The sequence below is a fragment of the Peromyscus maniculatus genome, chromosome 1 (assembly GCF_049852395.1).
Source record: "Peromyscus maniculatus bairdii isolate BWxNUB_F1_BW_parent chromosome 1, HU_Pman_BW_mat_3.1, whole genome shotgun sequence".
In the NCBI taxonomy this organism is placed as follows: Eukaryota; Metazoa; Chordata; class Mammalia; order Rodentia; family Cricetidae; genus Peromyscus; species Peromyscus maniculatus.
The window spans coordinates 213120596-213134320 of NC_134852.1; positions in this window are offsets into that span (position 1 = coordinate 213120596).

Genomic DNA, 13725 nt, shown 5'->3' on the forward strand with positions numbered 1-13725 from the left:
TACCACGCTGAGGGGCCAGTCTAGCAGTCAGAACAGACTAGGAACGGTGGGAACAGGTAGTGATATGTGTGGCTAACCAACCTGGCAGTCAATGGCACGCGTGCATCAGACACGGTTTACCTGCATGCTGGTAGACACAGACTGGGCACTGGATAAAGGTGCACTTGGCTGTGGGACTGTGATCCACCATCAGAACATGGGGCTGGTGAACAAAGGTCTGGCTGGATGATCAGACTGGGCTGACACATAAAGGCCAACCTGCCTTGTTCCCCTCGTCTCTGCACACACACGCAAGACTGAAATAAAATGTCCTAAAACATTACTTACCTTTACTTCTTACGTTGATCTAGTTCATTCCCTCCCCACCTCACCCTCCCTTCCCCTCTCCTCTCATCCCCTCCTATCCCCTCTCCTCCCACCCCACCCCACCCCTCCACCCCTTTCCATCCCATCTCATCTCATCCCATCTTTTCTTTCTTTCTTTTTTTTTAAAGAGGGGCTCAGGCTTTATTGGAAAGAACTTTTTTTTCATGGTTTTTGTATTCTTTTATTTAAAACTTTTTTTTTATTCGTTTTACATACCAACTACAGATCCCCCTCTCATCCCTCCTCCTACTCCCACACCCCTGCCTTCCCCCAGATCCCCTCCTCCAAAAGGGTAAGTTCTCCCCTGGGGGGATGTCTAAGCCTGGTACATTCGGTTGAGGCAGGACCAACCTCCCCCCCCCCCCCCCCCGCATCAAGGGTGGGCAAGGTGTCTGACCCTAGGTAATGGGATCCAGAAAGTTGGTTCATACACCAGGAATAGATCCTGATCCACTGCCAGGGGCCCCTCAGACCAAGCTATACAACTGTTTCCCATATGCAGAGGGCCTAGTCCAGTCCCATTCATGTTCCACAGTTATTGGTCTAAAGTTCATAAGCTCCTACGAGCTTGGTTCAGTTGTCTCTGTAGATTTCCTCATCATGATCTTGATGCCCCTTACTCTTATAATCCCTCTTCCCTCTCTTCAGCTGGACTCCTGATGTTCAACCTGGTGCTGTGGCTCTCTGCATCTGCTTCCATCAGTTCCTGGATGAAGGCTCTATGATGATAGGTAGGGTATTCACCAATCTGATTACCAGGGTAGGCCAGTTCAGGCACCTCACCACTATTGCTAGTAGTCTAATCTGGGGTAGTCCTTGTGGATTCCTGGGAATTTCCCTAGCACCCCTTACCCCATAATGTCTCCCTCTATCAAGATATCTCTTTCATTGCTCTCCTACTCCATCCTTCCCCCAGTTCAACCATTTCATCTTTTCAAGAAATGCTGGTCTTGAGGCAAGAGAGATGGCTCAGCAGTTAGGAGCACTGACTGCTCCTCCAAAGGGCCTGGCACTCACATAGCATCTTACAACTCGTTGTAACTTTAGTCCTATGGATATAGCCCTCTTCTGGCTTCCAGGGGGCACTAGATGCATGTGGTCCTCAGACATACATGCAGGCAACACACACACACACACACACACACACACACACACACACACACACACGGAGAGGGGAGCAGAAAGTAGGATCTGTGTGTGGTGTGGGGTCCAGCGAGGTCCTGAGATGGGGACAGAGTCTACTCTACGCCTCCATCGTTTGGCATATGCAACTGTGTCCCCCAAAGCTGATGGTCCCCGCTCATCTCTAGCTCTGCGGTCCACAGCCTCCTCACAGTCCCTAGCTACCATTCAGTTCAGCAGCAATGGAGTCACAGTGGTAACCGAAACCATCGCCAGCTACACTGTAGTAGAGGACAGTGTCCCAGCTGCTGCACTTGGCCTGGCAGTTTGGCTTTTGGTCCCACCTTAGGACTTCTCTCCTAGAAAGACATCCCTGGCCATCCTGGCCTGGTCAGCCTCCCAGTGAGCTCGGAGGGGTGGGGCGGGGTCTTCCTACTACTCAGTGCTTCCCTACCTCAGACTCCCCCACATTTCCGGAAATTCTTTCTGAGCTTATGGGGCCCTTAGATGACACAGAGATGCTTGGGAATGGGGCCTGGCTGGTTCATCTCCCCACCCTGACCTCCAGCAATGAGCTGTGCATGTGGTGAGTGCTGACTCCATTCGTGTGGAATGAGTGGAGTGTGAATCTCTTAGATACAGTTTTCAAACTTGCTGAACTTTGCAGGCGTATGGTAAGCGTATGACCTTTGGAAAAGGCTACTTAGTTAAATGAAAACCAAATGCAAGCCCAGATCAGATCCTGTTCTGGACTAGTTTTATGTCATCTTGACACAGGCAAAGCCATCTGAGCGGAGGTAACCTCAATTACGAAAATACTTGTAGAGTAAGACTGGGCTGCAGGCAAGCCTATAGGGCATTTTCTTAATTAGTGACTGACATGGGAGGGCACAGCCCGTTGTGGGCGGGGCCTCCCTGGGCTGGTGGGCCTGGATTATATAAGAAAGCAGGCTGAGCAAGTCATGGGGAGCAAGCCAGCAAGCAGCACGCTTCCATGGCCTCTACAACAGCGCCTGCCCCCAGGTTCCTGCCCTGTTTGAGTTCCTGTCCTGACTTCCTTCGGTGATGAATGGTGCTATGGAAATGTAAGCCAAACAGACCTTTCCTCACCAGATTGCTTTTAGTCATGGCGTTTCATCACAGCAACAGTGACTTTAACAGATCCTTTCCACCCCAACTCCTCATTTTGCATCAGAAAACTGAAAGTCACAGAACTTTAGGGGAGAAGGAAATATAGCCACGATTGTTCCCCAGTTTTCATTGTGTTTTACTTGTGGATTCTTCCTCCACACTGATCAGTAAAGAAATATATGCTTGCTATAAAGAATCAGACAATATAGAGATAGACTCAAAATTTCCTGTATACCTCCTCCTGAGAACCCCGTCGTCAGAGCTGAGTGGGCTTCTGCAGAATGTGTGTGTGTGTGTGTGTGTGCGCGCGCGCGCGCGCGCGTGTTTATGTGTGTGTGTGCGCGCGTGTGCGTGCGTGCGTGTGTATATGTGTGTGTGTATATGTGTGTGTATGTGCGTGTGTGCGTGTGTGCGTGTGCGTGTGTGCGTGTATGTGCGTGTGTGTGCGTGTGTGCATGTGTATGCGTGTGTGTGCGTGTGTGCATGTGTGTGCGTGTGTATATATGTGTGTGTGCGCGCGCGGGCGTGTGTGTGTGCATGTGTGCGTGTGTGTGTGCGCGTGTGTGTGTGCATGTGCATGTGTGCGTGTGCGTGTGTGCGTGTGTGTGTGTGTGCGTGCGTGTGTGCGTGTGTGTGTGTGTGTGTGCGTGTGTGTGCATGTATGCAGTTGTGTGCATGCCACAGTGCACATGTGGAGGTCAGAGCAACCTCAGGCATTGGCCTTGAGCTCATTTGAGACAGAGTCTCTTGATGTTTCCTACTGTATACACTACTAGGTTAACTGGGCTTCAAGCTTCCAACACTTTTGTCTCCAGCTCCCCTCTCATTGTAGGAATGCTGGGATTACATATGTCTGCCACTGCATCTCCTTCATGTGGGTTCTGAGAATTTGTATCAGGTCTTCACTCTTGTGCATTAAGTGTTTCACTCACTGAGCCGTCTCCCCAGCCCTTACTTCCAGAATTTTCTCAGTATATGCAACGTTCTGTGACAGGTGGCCTCACCATGCCGTCAGTTCCCACTGGGTGTGGAGGCTGTCAGCGCTCCCTTCGAAAACAAGTACTTGCCTTGGAAGCAGCTAAGACCAAGCAACGTGGTGCTCCAAATCTGAGTGGAGCATGTTTGTCTTTTTAAGAGAGGCTTGACAATGAGACTCGCTGTTTATTCCCTCACTAAATAGACCAATTAGTGTGTAGACAGTGCGTTTGCTCCTCTGCCAGGGCCACAGCGAACCGGACAGGAAGGAGGGAACCCGGGTGTTTTTCAAGCTCATGAGAGAAATAAGCTGCCCTCCCTCTCTGGCTGAGCGTTTGGGGAGCAGAGTTTTCCCTGCGGCCATCAAGCCCATCCTAGGGGCTGTGGCCCTCCCTCTGCCAGTACACAGATGCGTGTTTTACTCTCTGGCATGACAACGTACTAGGGAAATACAGGCTGAAAGCCCCAGAGAGCTCCATAAAACGACATAAACATGCCTATGTCTAAAAGATACAAATGATCGCCAAGGCTTGAAGATCTCTTCCCTGCTGCCTCCTTCTGGAACAGTGCTTGTTTCTAGGAGCAGCTATCAAATGCAAAAGGGTACACCACCATACAAAGGCAGGCACGTTTGTGAGCTCAGGGAAAAAGCCTGGTGATGTAACTTGATTGTGTTGACAAATTAACCTAATGAGAATACTTTCCCACTAAGAATTCATTAAGCAAAAATGTGCAAAGATGGTATTTGCTGCCTGTTAACCCTTAATTGGCTCAACACCAAAAACACTTAATTGTGATGTGTGTCACCAAAATCCCTAATGTAGTTAATCACTGTTAGACTTACAAAATTATACATCTTAAATGATGATCTATAATTAAAAATTATATGGGATTATCTTTAGCCTGTGCTTTCAAGTGAGCAGCTTCGGCACACTTGAGAACATGGTGGCAAAGTCAGCCGTGGAAGGAGGTGACTTTTGTGTGTCACCAAATCTGTGCCTGTGGAAAACAGGAAGCAGAAGGGAAGTCCTTCTTTAGTAAGTGCCAGGCATTTCAAAGTGGTACTGCAGAAGGTGCTGAACCAGACTAGAAGAGAGGACCTGCCTCCCATGTGACTTAGAGCAGGCCACTTCTTCCTAAGACCCAGGGTCATGATTGAATTAGGTTGGATTTGGAGAAGTTTTGTATTTATAAATAGGCACATCGCTATGTTTGTTGGCTCACTCCAAAGACTAGTTTCTCACTCCATGTGTCCATGTATAAAATTTACCACAGACTCCAAAATGTGCTAGAAAACCTAACAAATACCAGTAACAACAAGAAATATGGGGGGCAATTAGATTTTTCTTCTATCTCCCAACACACCTGCCTTTGGAGGACTCATGGGCATAAGCATCTAATTACCTCCTTCTTCTGTGGTGGTCCCATAGGCAGGGAGGAGACTTTTCATCCTAACTCACAAGCCCCACAAGAAGAAAAGAAAATACTTTCTGTAAGTTAAAAAAATTCACATTCTGGAGTTGTGTTAATCTGCCTTCCTCCTTCCCCACCCTGCACGATCCATTTTGGAGTTCAATCCAAATTATAGTAGCATCTGGGCTCCCTGGTGGCCCATCATCATGTACACAGTTTTAATGATCTATATTCTGAGGTGCTTGAACAGTGGTCTCCCCATAGAGACCTGGAAGTCTCTGAGGTATGTGTTCAGAAAACACAGGTGGTGGCAGGCCTTGAAGCCCCAGTGGGGTTGAATGGAGAGCAGCAGGAAGAGGAGGAGATGAGCGGATGACCACATGGACATGGACCACAGCCCGCTGGACTGTAAGGAAGCCTGTGGCATGAGTTACTGTAGGAAAGGGACTTTGAGAAGGGCATGAGGCTAGATGGACTGGAGGTGATGTGGCAGAAATGAAGCTCAGCTCAGGTGTTCATCTCTCATTGAGATTACAGACCAAGATCAAAGAACCAGGTTTTCTGGGTGGGATTGCTCTCACGGGAAGCCAAGGGCATGTCATTCCCTCAGCAGTTACTGAATGTGTTTTGAGGACAAGTGCCATGCTGAGCCTCATAGATTCATGCCAGAAGGCCATGAAACCTTCCATTTACTTCCTCCCCCCTCCCCTTCCCTCCACTCCTGTCTCAAACCAAAGGGGCTCCACAGACACCCACCAGAGCTGACAACTGGTGGCTGGTAGTGTCACTGAGGCCTGTTCTCCACAAGTCTCTTGGCATGGGCCCCTCTATTGCTTGGATTTTGCTGTTCATTGGATTGTCCTCCCAATCAATTGGGTGACTCCACAGCTCTTGAACTTACACTGTCCCAGACTGTCCTGTTTCTCTTGTTGCTGTGCGTGTCACTAGAAGGACACACACCTCTGCCATTGTTGCCGAATCATCCACTGTTGCTGGTTCCATCCCCCTTACCAGAGGGAAGTTACAGGAGATACCACAAGGTAACACAAGACATTCTTGACTTCATGAGCTTCCAGGCTGCTGGGAGAGGGATCATGATGCCCTTGAGCCACGTACAGTATGCCTGTCTGCCAGGAACCTGAGAGAGAGCTTGTGTGGGAGAGCCAGAGGAAAATCTTTCCTAAATACCAGTGCAAGCTACTTCTTCCCTCTCTGATGAAACTGCATAATCAAGAACAAATAATGGCTAAATCCAGCGCTTCTGTTGTTAAAGCAAGAGATGGGGGTGTGCAGAGAACATAAAAAATGACTAGTTATTTCATAAATGGATGCTTTGTTAAGGCACTGGGCACTAAAAGACTAAGTTAAGACTGATGGATCCTTCCCCGTCCTTGTAATCATAAACACATATGCATCATTCTTTTCACTTGCCATGTAGTGTTTATGATCATAAAAAGTAGAAACCAGGTGTGGCTCCTCCACATTTTGTAGAGCAGTCCTCAACAGATGGACACACAGTTGCTTCCTACTTTTCATGATTAGAAACAAAGCTTGCATATGTTTTTCATAGACTCACAAGAGAGTCCCTATTCCAAGAAGGAGCATTCTTCCTGATAGCTTAGAAATCACTTAAGGTGCTTGGGTTTGGTCAGGGGGCAGTCATCAAGGAAGGATAAAATAGGGTGATGGGCTCATAGGGAAACTGGATTCACACAGGGTTAGAAAATGTGAACCAAGGCTTCAAAGAGATGGAGATCTGGGACAAAGAGACTCTGGAGTGAGGAAGGGTAGAGGTGCAGTCGACCACTTCTCTAGGAGTTACAAAGAGGCTGGTGTCTGTTTGAAGGATTTGGTAGGGTGGCTTGAATAGTATAGTTAGGAAGGATATTGCTTTGTGGGTTGTAAGTGGGCAGGAGCAACTCACATGGGTGCACTGAGGTGATGATGGAGTCACCCAATTGATTAGGAGGATAGTCTAATACACAGCAAAATCCAAGCAATAGAGAGGCACATGCCTGGAGCCTCGTGGAGAACAGGCCTCAGTGACACTACCCATCACCAGTTATCAGCTCTGGTGGGTGTCTATCAAGCCCCTTTGGTATGAAACAGGAGTGGACAGAGAAGGAGGAGACGGAAGCAAAGAGTGTTTCTAAGTTTATTCCTGTTTATGAGGTCCTGAGAGGGGCTCTTACTCAACTATTCTTCCACCCCTTGGTCTAGTAACCCAGGAACTTCTTTTGACTACCAGCAGCAGTCAGAGGGAGGAGCCAAGCTGATCATTACTAGCTTCATGAGGTTGGAAATGGGTGGATGGGTGGGATCATTGGGATGCTCAGAATGTTCAGAGCCTATGTTACAAAGACCCACCTTAGAGGCTTGTGGGAGTGGTGCATCTCAGCTGCCTCTGGTGACCCTGGTAGGTCCCTCTTGTCACCTCTGTAGCCTCACTGCTTCACAGAGATGGCAATCATGGCTGTCACTTGATCATACCTTTGCTGTGAGCTTGTCAGAGAAGTCCTTCGACTGACCCCCAAACTATTCTGAGGCTGTGGGGTAGGCTTCTAGATGAGTGTAGGAAGGTAGAAGCATGGGCTGTAGAGGGATGAAGGGGGATGGGGACTAGGAAGCCAGGGATGGGTGGATCGATTTGGTGAATATCCCTTGTTTGGGATGATGACATCATTCCCAAGGTTATTCTTGCCATGACCACATTCATATCAGGAGACATCCAGAAGTAGCTCCAACTTTTCCTCAGTTTCCCTTTGTGTCTTAGGTTTGTCTCTCAGAGTGGGTCTGAGAGTTCATGTCTTCCTCTCTGATGAAGACCTATTCTGTGGGGACCAGGAGACAGGTAGGAAGACTTCTAACATCTGCCTGCTGCTACCTGGGATCTCTCAGCTCACACTCTGCAGAGGTAGAGGATCAACCCTCAGTGGCTGCCAGGCGGGGAGTGGGGAAGAAGAGAAGCAGGTTGGAAATGAGACCCAGCTATGCTTTGCTGGCTCTGAATGCTGCTGAGGAACTCCCTCCATTAAAGGCAAGAATGGAGCCGTGAAAATGCAGAGGCCAAGGCCTGGCTAAGCAACGGGGCCAAGGGCTGGGTGCCTGGGGCAGTGCTCAGCTGCATGGGTTGAGTGACGAAAAGTGGCATCGTGGGAAGGTGGAGCAGGAGAGAAGAAAAGTAGGGGCAGGAGGAATTCTGGGAAGTTCAGAGACTGTGTTACAAAGACCCACCCGAGCTCCCAGCCCTGCCTCCCCGTTTCCTTCAAGAACCTGACTAATGAAGGTGACTTTTGTCAGGTGGATGAGTAATTAAAAGAGCAGGGCAGCTAACCTTTGAGGCCCTTAGGAATCCCAGGTCAAAAATAACACTCTGGTCCTCAGAGACAGTTAATGCCATAGTAACGGGAGAAAAGTCTCCAGGAAGGGCACCAGTGTGGTGCCTGGCACAGCTTCTAGGCATATTTAAGACTAGCTTTGTGCCCCAGAGCAAGCACCAGCCTCCCTGAACCCGTGTTTTCTTATGTGGAAAGTATGGTTGATGCCAGTCTAGATCTCCAGGATGTGGAAGGAGTAGCTATAGGCACAGTGGAGAGGGAGCCCAGCGCACAGTGCATACTTTGTAAGGGTTGTTGTACTCAGAACAGCCTGGTTGAGACAGCATCCAAAATTCTTCCTTCTCTAGACACAGAGAGTTGGCTCAGCACTTAAGAGCACTTGTTACTCTTGTAGAGGACACGAGTTTGAGTCCCAGAAACCACATGGTGGTTCACTACTATCTATCTCCTGACCTCAGTGGGCACCAGGCATGTATGTGCATACAGGTAGGCAAAACACTTATGCACATAAAATAATAAAACAATTTTTTAGAAAAGTTCTTTCTTTGTGAGTCTCCACAGATGGCAGGTGTTTACAGTTCCATAGGGCTGTCTATGCTGGGGCACTATTTCTTGAAGGGCATCTGGACTCACCCCCTTTCCTTCCCTTTCACATCCTTTCAGAATCACTGAAGATGGGTGTTTTTCTGGAACCAGGAATATACAAGTCGTGAGTTTCCCTAACCACTTTCTGTAGCAGGAATCTTAAAAGTTCTTATTAATAAAATCAAACCTGAGCCAGGATTGGGGTGTAGCTGGACGATCAGAGAACTAGAACAAGCCACAGCTGCCTCACCTCGCCGGATCCTCAGCTGGTCTTGTTTCCTCAGACTGGAAGCTCTGTGTCCTCATCCAGAATGGGTCTCAGCTGAACTGCTGCTCCAAAGCCTGAAACTTAACCAGCCAAATGCTTAACCAGGCCAAATGCTTCTTGTTCCTGATCCTCACGCCTTATATATCTTTCTGCTTTCTACCATCACTCCCTGGGATTAAAGGCTCGCTTTCTGGGATTAAAGGCGTGAGTCACCATGCTTGGCTGTATCCTTGAACACATGGATTTCTGCCTAGTTCTGCCTCCCAAGTGCTGGGATTAAAGGTGTGTGCTACCATTGCCTATCCTCTATGTTTAATATTGTGGCTGTTCTGTCTCTGATCCCAGATAAGTTTATTAGGGTACACAATATTTTGGGGAACACAATACCACCACATTTCCCCTTTTTTGTCTAAAATTTAAAAAGATTATAACTAATACAAGAAAAATTATATTCAATAAGTATATACAATATGCACAGTCAAGATTACATTAATGATGTCTAGTCCATTAACATTTGACAGATTCAGACAAAAAATTCCATTATATATATATAAAACAATGTCCAGTCCAGTAACATTTGATAAACTCAGACAAAACAATTTCATTATTTATCTTATTTAAACCAAGTAGCTCCTTTTTAAAAGTATTTTTCTTTTCATAATAAATTTAGTAATCTACCTTTTGTCATTTTCATATATTCCCCCCTTTTTTAGTGTAGATTCAGTGATCTACCCATTGATCCTATTATTTCTTTATCTTTTTTTAAACAAAAACTCTGAATCTAATCTCCTTGTTCAGCTTTTTTTCCTGACCATTAACAATTGACAACTTGTAACTAACCATCATAAACAATGACAATATCCATAACTCAAATGACCAAAAACCTCCCATCCCACCTCTTGGGAATGTGGGCGTCATTTTCTTAAAATTGCTTCCTGCTGGGTATGGGCGAAGTTTTCTTTATCCTGAAAAGAAAAATTTTAGGTTAATTGTCAAATTCTAGGAAAGGTAACTATATCCTTTGTTATCCAGTCTGTGTATAATGCCAAAGCTCAGGGTTTATCTCAAGTCCTTATTCAAGTAGTCTTTGAAACTGGATCATCTCAGCTAGCCTTCTCAAAATTGCTCTGAGCACTTTGTAGTACAAAGTTGATCTGTAGATGATGTTTGTCAGTTTAGTGATATTATTATTGTCCACGTGGAATTGTTGTTGTGGGGATCCATCTTCTTCCTGGAGACTTCAGTTGATGTTAGGCCTGGCCGTGAATTCCTGCAGAAAACTGATAAGAGACTCGAATACAATGACACATATAGGTATCTAATTGAAGCCTTTTTTCTTTCTAGAATTAGTTAGTACTCTATATGACCATTAATACCTTAACAAAGTTTAAAATGTATATATATCTATATATTAATCTTGTAAATTTTGATATAAAATTCGTACTTTAAGAAAAGTTTAAAGAATCAGAATAGAATCAAAGAGTTGAGATTAGTAATAGAATAGTCCCTTAATTAATTTGGTTTTTCTCCTGTCCCATAGCAGAAGATGGCTCTTTCCTTCTGGCATGATACAGGGAGTTTGCATTTTCCTTTTAACAACATGTTTGAGTTTAAAGAAGGAGAGAGCCATTCTCCAACTCCAAAGTCAGCTTTAAATTTTAATTGAACTGGGACTACAAGAAGACCAATAGTGTTAAATGTCTTTAGAGAAGAGCAGAAACAAACATTTAGGAAGACTTATAAAATTTTATAGATGATATACTAATAGGCCATTTCACTCTATTTCCTGGGATAGATGATTTGTCCTTTTTCTTCAGTTGTCTCATTTGTCCAGTGTTCTTCAGACTCATTAACCTTCATTCTCCTAAAAGACAAAAACAAAAACCTTTCTCCAAGACTAATTTTTGGGAATGTTCCTTTTTGGCAAGTTATTATCTGATTAAATGAAAAGGCATGCGTTACTGGTATGTTAGTTTAAATTGGATGTTCATGCTGATTGACGAACTATCACCTCCTCTAATTAAGAGGTCTCTCTTGTTCAAATCGAACCTTTATCAATTTTGATGGTACCCACAGCTTATCTTCTCCTGTAGAAACAAAAGCAAAACCTCGTCCCCAACGTAACACATATCCTGGTTTCCATTCTGAGGTCAGCACATCCTTAAAGTATATAGGCTGCTTTAATTCTGTAGTTTTTTTTTCTATTATCCAGTGTCTCTCTGCAGCTGTTGTTCCTTTCTCATTGGCATTGAGAAAATTCAAAGTTAATAGAGCATTATGCAGTCTATTTCTGGGGTTTTGTTACCCCTTTCTGTTTTTTTAGCATATCCTTTAGAGTTCTGTTTGATCTTTCTATAACTGCTTGACCTGTAGGATTATGTGGTATTCCTGTAATATGCTTTATATTGTAATAAGCAAAAAACTGTTTCATTTTAACAGAGACATATGATGGAGCATTTTCAGTTTTGATTTGTGCAGGTATACCCATGATGGCCATAACTTCTAGCAAATGAGTGATTACAGAATCAGCTTTTTCAGAACTCAAAGCAGTTGCCCATTGAAATCCTGAATAAGTATCGATGGTATGGTATACATATTTCAGTTTTCCAACTTCTACAAAGTGAAACACGTCCATCTGCCAGATTTCATTCCTCTGAGTACCCTTTGGGTTACATTCTGCTGGTAATGGCATTTGATTGTAGAAGGAACAAGTAGAGCATTTCTTTACTATTTCTTTTGCTTGTTGCCAGGTTATGGAAAAATCCTTTTTTAAACCTTTACTATTGACATGATGCTTTTTATGAAATTCTGAGGCCTCCAGCACATTTCCTATCAATAATTTATCAATCTCATCATTACCTTGTGCTAGAGGGCCTGGCAGACCAGTATGGGATTGGATGTGAGTTATATATAAAGGATGACTCCTTTTCCTGATAGTATCTTGTAACTGGATAAATAGTGAAGTTAATTCTGAAGCATCAGGGATAAATTCTGCAGTCTCAATATGTAATACTACTCTTTCAGCATACTGAGAGTCAGTAACTATGTTGAATTAATACCAACAGAATAGCATACATTCCGATTTTTTAACTGAATTATAAGGATTTTGAACCACTTTACTTAAATTTTCTGATTTGTTACCTGCCTTTCCTTGTTTGTTTGCATCTGTATAAAATATACAAACTCCAGATATGGGTGTGTCCCCCCCCCCCCGTCCCCCCCTGCACAATTCGAGGCAAGATCCAATCAACTCTCTTTATAAGATCAATTCTATTGTTTTTGGGATATTTGCTGTTAATTTCTCCCAAAAAATTACTGCAAGCTCTTTGTCAAGGTTCACTTTCTGTCCATAATTTTTCAATGTCCTCTTTAGTTAAAGGTACAACAATTTCTGCTGGGTCTATTCCTAGAAATTGACTAAGTCTCAATTTTCCTTTCCAAATCAAGTCAGATTTTTTTCTATATAAGTTTTAAATTTTTTATTCAGTTTATTTGGTAATAATATCCATTCCAATATAATATCTTCCCTCTGTATATATATATATATATATATATATATATATATATATATATATATATATATATATAAACTTTCCCTCTTATACTAATAACCAAGCAACGTTCTTGGTCTAATACTGACAAATATTTACACAGTGGCTTGGCCAAAAGCATTACTGAGGCAGGGAGCCCCACAAGTAAGTTATATAACTCTGAATACAGCACCTTTGGGTGCAGACCTTCCTGCTCTGTTAGGTGGGTCTTCTTGGCATACATGAGGCGAGCCAGTGCCCAATATTCAGCTGAGAGTACAGAGGACCAGGTTGTTGGGCCTCTGGATGGAGAATGTCATGGCAGGAAAAGGTTTGGATACTCAGGGACAAAGAAGTCAGTTCCTCACAGGCTGATGGAAATTGTCCTTGTGAAAGGAGCTGGGAGCTAGACACTGGTGTGTGGTGCTTGGCTGGGGAGAGCAGGAGAGCAGGTGTTATTTCCACTCTCTTTCAAATGTGGAAATCAAGCAGGGCGTTTGTGTCTACTCAAGGACCAGAAGGAATTCCTGGGAGAGCACTGAGCTCTCTCTGACTTCAGAAATCTGTGGTACTTTATTTTGGGGGAAAATCTGCCTCTTTGCCCATCCATATGGATTTTTAAGTGTCTCTGAATGTAAAGATATACAGTAATGTGGATGAGCTGAGGGGGCAGGTACCTATATCAACGGCCAGAAGAGTCTGTCTTAAGAATGTGGATAGAGGTAGTGAGTGTGATGTCACAAAGTAAGGGGCAAGAAGGGTGCACTGCCCAAGAAGTTGTAGCTACCAAGTCACAGATCTCTAGTGTTCCAGGAGGCAGCTACAACCTCCTCCTCCTCTTCCTCCTCCTCCTCTTGTCCTTTTTTCTTCCTTTCCTCCCTCTCCCCCTTCTTCAAAATTGGCACAGAGTTTATTTTATTGGAAAACATAATCTTATTTTTCCCCTTTCTATTTTAAATTCATTCTTTTTGAGTTGGCTGACACCATTTCTAAATCC